The sequence below is a fragment of the Mauremys mutica genome, unplaced genomic scaffold (genome assembly GCF_020497125.1).
Source record: "Mauremys mutica isolate MM-2020 ecotype Southern unplaced genomic scaffold, ASM2049712v1 Super-Scaffold_100329, whole genome shotgun sequence".
NCBI classification, from domain to species: Eukaryota; Metazoa; Chordata; order Testudines; family Geoemydidae; genus Mauremys; species Mauremys mutica.
Genome location: NW_025423315.1, coordinates 42703 through 48960, shown reverse-complemented (window position 1 = coordinate 48960; position 6258 = coordinate 42703). Strand labels below are relative to the sequence as shown.

Below are 6258 nucleotides of genomic sequence, written 5' to 3'. Positions count from 1 at the left end.
GTTACCCATTGGTAAATCCATTTCCACTCCTCTACATACGAAATGCTTTTCCCATCTGCTGCCTTCCACCCATTTCTTTCCCAGTCATACATCCAGTATTGTATTCCCTTGACACAGAAATCACTATCTGCATAGATAAACACAGGTCTGGGGTTGTTCTCATATTGCTGTAGTACCCGATATATGGCATGGAGTTCAGCATGCTGGGCTGACCCATGATCCAAATAGCCCTGTAGTATTTCCTCGTCTAAGTTAATTGCTGCATATTTAATTTTCCTTATGCCTTTAAGCACCATTGAGCTCCCATCTGTGAACCACACGTGTCCCTCTATCCCAATGGTATCTAGCTCCTCCAAGGGGGGTGCCTGTATCAGGGCTATTCTTTGCTCTAATGTAACCTCGGGGCAGTCATGTTTATTCCCTTTTTCAATCAGAGCGTGAGTCAATAGGTCAGGTCTAGACACGGTATCGGGTGCTGACCGCCTGGCACCGGAACTGCTCGGAGCCCAGCTGCAGCGGGAGGGGGCGGAGCCGGCCCATGTTTTCCGAGGAGCTGTTCCTAACGCGTTAAACTATGATCAGTCATGTCATCCTTTCAAGAAGCTCCATCTTCAAGTAATGCTCTGCAGACTTCCAACTTTGCACATGTGATCTTTCAAAATGTGGCAAAAAGTTACCTTCCTAATGTACACCTTGAATAAAACAGCAATGCTTCTCCTCTTCGCCTGGAGCAAGAAATTTAATTCTTCTCCCTTCTTTTCTACTGCCGGCACTCTACGACCGGGGGAGCGAGAAAGCTACTTCTCCTCCGCTCTATACCCGGCCTCCTACCACCGGGGGTGTGCACACCTTAATGATCGATCACTTTTCAACACTCAATATCAAAGTTTGTTTCTTTACTCAATAAATGCTCGTGGTACCTTTCCCCCTTTCGCAATTCTCCACCAAAATGTTGTACTCAAAGTACTATACAGGATCTTTTCAGGGGGATTAAGGCAAAACGCCACATTTATTAGTAATACTATATGATATCAATTAATACTATATGATATGCATATGAGATATATCACAGTCATGCATTCACACACACACACACAGACACAAACACACTCCGTCTTGCTGTTGTTACCAACTAGTTGCTCCCCTTAACTGCACTGGCCAGGTGAGTTAGATGGGGGAGGGGTGGAGCCGGGCTTCTGCCGATCCGGATCGATGCTCCGATGGTGACAAGACGAGACCCGGGGTCCTCCTGCAAGACACCTCTCATTTATAGCAGCTTCCCTCTTATGCAAATCTAGACCAGATTCAAAATCTGGGTCTGTGTCCATTGGTCTGTGTCCGTTGGTCTTTGTGCTGCTTTTCTCTGGGTGTTGTCCCAATGCTGCTCAAAGAGGGTGTTTTCTAAAGAAGGTGCTGGCTTCTAATCCCTGAGGCCGTCAATATGTCTGCTCCTCTTTGTGGGGCCCACTTGACAAGTTGTATTGTCCTTTGCCCTGGCTTCCATTCCCTCTGCAACTGTTGTCGCTGTCTGGAGGTGGGTGTCTTCCAAGCCTCACTCATTCACACCTCATTCAGTCAATAGGGCAATTGATTACAGAGTGGGGGGGGAAGATCTTATTCTACTTCTAGCAAAAAAGCACATGTTTCTTTTACTTTAACTATACTATCCTTAGGGGCTATAACATTTGATACAAAGTTGTATGAAAATAGAGAGGCACAATGCCAAGTCATATGAAATACAAAATAACATAATGCAAGATGCAATGTCATAAAGATACTTAACACAAAAAGAACCAGACTAACACGGCTACCCCTCTGATACTTGACAAAAAGATACTTAATACAAAATAACACAATGCATTCACATAAAGATTTATAGAGAGAGTTAATACAGAGATTTCTCTACACTCTGGCCTGGGAGGGAGCGGGGCCTACTGGAGTGGAGGGAGCTGCTTGTCCAAACTAACGGAGAGCCCCATTGCTCTGAAAGGACGAGACTCTCCCAGGATCACAGGGCCCCATTGGTGAGGGGGAACATTGGGAGCAGCCTGTGCTGTGAGCTGCTGCCAGTGCGTGTGGACGGCAGCCCCCCTGCCCTGGGGTGTGGTGAGGAGGAATTGCCTCAGCAGAGGGGACGTGGACAGGGGAGCAGGCAGGCCCGTTAATGAGAGGCTGCCTTGAGCCCAGACTCATGGCTGCTCCCCACTCAGTTCCAGGATGGAGCGGCTGAAGCGGATGCTGAGGAGGAAGGCTGGGCAGGTGGCTCTGGAGCCAGTAGGGAGCAGCGTCCGTCTTGCCCAGGAGGAGAGTGGCCCCTCTGTCCCCGCGGGCGGGGAAGAGACCGGTGGGCAGGCAAAGCGGAGGAGCTCCCTGACCTTCTGGAGGAAGAGAAAACCACCAGCTCCCTTAGCAGGCCCTGAGGCACCTTCTGGTCCCAAATGGAGGTGGCCCCGGGTGATGCTATGTAGGAGGGACCCAGGAGAGGGCGGGAGCCAGGCAAGGTGGCTCTGCGGCTTCCTTTCCAGGAAGCAGAGGAGGCAGCAGCCCAGCCCCAGGGCCCAGCAGAAGCCATCCACCCGCCTGGCCACCGAGGAGCCCCCAGCCAGCCCAGAGCAGGAGCTGGGTGGCTCCGGCACAGGAACCAGCAGCTCCGCCTACTCCCGAGGGGCCAGCAGCTCCTCTGTGGGGTCTGACAGCCCTGGGGCTGAAGGCTCCCTCTGTGCAGGTGAGCGGAGACCCTGGGGACAGGGGGAAGGACGGGGGCAGTGGGGGACTAGGAACACCCTGTGCCCATTGGGTCACCAAGGTGCCAGGACTGAGCCACAGGAGCCCCACTAACACCAGTGGGGGTGACACAGCCACACCCTGCGGCAGGGGATGCTGGGCAGAGTCGGGGGAGCTCCAGCCTTCCCTGATGATGTTGGGGAGGGGGGCTGACAGCCACGGGGCCCTGAGGCTGATGGGTCTGAGGGTGTCTCTGGGAGGGGCAGGGTGGGGCCCTCTATGCCATGGGGCTCCTTGTTGAGGATGGGGGACATTGAGCCATTTCTCTACACTGCATCCCCCCAGTGGCAGCAGGGATTGTCCTTTCTCCTGCTCTCCCTGGTGCAGAGACCCCCAGTGCCCAGCAGCAGTGGGCCGAGGAGGAGGAAGAGGAGTGGGCTGAGGAGGAGGAAGAGGAAGAAGAGAAGGAGGAGGAGGAGGATGTGTCCCCTGAACAAGACACCATCAGGGTCATCCAGCAGCACCTCCAGGGCAGAGCAGAGATACAAAAATCTTCCAGCTGCGCTGCCCCCGAGTCTGTCCTGCCCCTTGTTCCATCCCCACCCACGCAGGGGGGTCTTGTCCCAGAGAATCCATCACCCCCAATGGGGGGAACTTCTCCCTTGTTACCTGGCACCCCAAAGTGGGGGCATTTGTCTCATGCAGGCCAAGGTGTCTGCTCCCCGCAGACACTGCCCCAGTTACAACCCCAGTCTGTTCAGGGCGACACTGGTTTCGGAAGCAGGGCGGTTTTCCCTGTCCAACTCCATGGGGTTCCTGAGCCGTGGAGCTGGTGTAGGTGGGTTGGGGAGGTCCCCACCTAACCGTCTCAGTCTCTCTCTCCCCCCCCCCCTCCTAGTTGGTGGAGGACAGGGCCCAACAGCTCAGCTTCCTCCATGCTGTCCCATGTCTGCGCTTCTTGGCACAGCAGCAGGGGCTGGACACTCTGGAGCCCCAGGTCTCCAAAGCGGCCCTCGTGGAGAGCATTGTGGTGAGTGGGACCCCGTATCTGGCCCCTGGGGCAAGGGACCCAGAAATGGGAGGAAGAGTTGGTGGGGCCAGAGGGGGAAGCAGAGGACAGTGGTTCCTGGGGCTGAGGGCTGGGGAGCAGGGAAGGGAGAGCTTCTGACACCGATGGGGAGCTGGCAGTGGGGGAGTTGTAAGGCCGTGTCTGCATCAGTCTACGAGCATTGGTATTTTCTTGAAATTTGTCAGACCAACCTAACTAACACCTAACCCACATTTGAACCTCTTTTCACACTCTTGCTCATTCTCAAGGTCTGCTGTGCCTCCAGACAGATCCGTTGTCTTTCAGGACAGCCTTGCTCTTTCCGTCTGTTTCACTCACTGAGGTGTGGGAGTAAACACTCCCCTTCCCTCTAGTCTCAGACAAACACTAGTATTAACTGTTTGCTACTGATTTGTGGAGTGGAAGATGCCATTTCTGGGGGATTGTTCCCAAGCTGCAGTACTTTGTGTTCCAACATCTCCCAGCTTCCTTGGTGAAAAATAACACCAGGTTTCTTTGCAATATACATGAAAGAAGGAGTTTTTCACCCCAGATAGGACTTGAACCCACAATCTCTGGCTTAGAAAGTTCATGCCTTATCCATTAGACCACTGGGGCCCTGAAGAACAGTAGAAAGAGGGATGGAAATTCCCTCTCATGATTGCACATTTCTCACATTCATTCAGAAGCCAAATACCCCATTTAATCGCCTTACAGAAACGTCTGCATCCCCTGGCAGTGAGGCAACTGGGCAGGTCGCTGACAGAGCTGAGCACCACCTTTCTGCCAGCCATCTTTAGAGAAGAACCCCACCCTGGAGTCACCCCTCCCTCCTTCAGCACCTCCACGGCTGTGGCTCTGAGTGGCAGTAGGATGATTAGGGGGTGAATCCGGGGCTGGAAGGGGGGGTAAGGTCGGCCTGTAAGGAGTAACCAGGTGGGGCAGACCCAGGGGGAGGCTGTGGGCTGCTGGTTGGTTGTTGGGATCCGAGCTCTAGATCAAAGCTGCACAGTGACCTGTCCCCAGGGATCTAGGGCCAACATAGTGACCCCCTTACTGGCCTCGGTGACCCCCAAACCCTTGTTACTAAGGGCATTGAGGAGTCTCTGTCCCTTAATAACTTCTGGGAGCTCCCCAGCAGGCTGCAGGCATCAGCCGCCTCCTGCCACACAGGTTAGACTCTTGGCGCTGTGCCAGCCGCCCCCTCGCTTGCAGACCCAGTGTAAGAAGAAGGAGGCCTGGTGCTGGCAGAAGAGGGTTTTGATTAATCAACCTCTGTGTGATGGGCACAGGAGGGGGGGTTATGCTCCCCCAGGGATGCCACTGAAGGCTCCTCGTGGGCTCCTTAAGGTCTGCTGGGAGCTGTGATGTTCCCCTTTTGCCACCTCAAAGGCTCCCTCTTGGACACAGTGGGGTCACCCGCTGGCTGGAAGAGTGTGGGGGCCACGCCGCAAAAGCCTGTCTCTGAGCAGCCATGTCAGGGACTCGGGCTTAATCCAAGTGCAGAATCTTCAGTTGTGTATGTTTCGCTCCTTGGAGCTATACGGATTTTCGCTCCTGCCCAAGCGGCAAGGGAGAAGCGGAGGAGACAGGCCGGCCCGAAGACGCCTCCCTCCCACTTCCCTGTACGCTGTGCAAAGCTCTTGGCCTGCCTCATGCCTCGTCAGGAAAGCGCGGCCAGGCTGCCCAAGCCTGAGTCACGTCCGCAGCCTGGCCTGCCCCGGCTGACGGCGCGCAGAGCCACGTGAGTCAATGGCAGGTCGAGTCGGGAGCCTCGGCTCTTTCCCCTGACAGCCACACACACAGCGCTGCCTAGTGCCCCGAGAGCCTCCCTCGTGTTCTCCCGCAGCAGCCGCCTGCCGGTGTGGGTGGGAAAAGGGGACCAGGAAGCACTGCAGCCTCATTCCAGGAGAGGAGGCCCTCGCCACACCCAGGCCTGCCTCTTGCCTTCAGCCCAGGCAGCCAGAGGTGCCGGGGAGCTCCCTGGCAGGCCGCTTCGCCTCAGCCACCTCTTGGTGCTCTGCTGGTCACCGCCTCGCTTGAAGGCCCAGAGGGAAAAGAAGCAAGCGCACGCGTAGCAGAGGATGGTTTTGATCCATCGACCTCTGGGTTATGGGCCCAGCACGCTCCCGCTGCGCCACTCTGCTGGCTCTTTATGCTTTCCCCCTGCCACCCAGCCGCCACTATCCGGATTAGTGCCTTACGCGATCTCGCGCTGGCAGAGAGATGTGCAGGCTGTCACTGAACTGAAGGAGGGAGATCACTTTTTGACAGGTTACGCCGCTTCTTAAAGGTGTTTGTGTGGCTGGCAGCCCTGGTTCCCAGGTCTCTCCTGAGGGAAGAAAGTTTCTGTGCAAAATATTAAAACTTTTAACAGAGAGGAGGGAAAGGCCATGGCCACATGATGCATCTGAAGAAGTGGGTATTCACCCACGAAAGCTCATGCTGCAAAACATCTGTTAGTCTATAAGGTGCCACAGGACTCT

The 6258-nt window shown here is 55.1% G+C and overlaps 1 non-coding gene across 1 annotated transcript; it reads right to left on the bottom strand.

Annotated features, from left to right (window-relative positions):
* Window positions 1-5847: 5847 nt before the first annotated feature.
* Window positions 5848-5919, bottom strand: TRNAM-CAU. The gene has a single exon. It is a non-coding gene; the product is annotated as a tRNA-Met (tRNA).
* Between the last annotated feature and the right edge of the window lie 339 nt (window positions 5920-6258).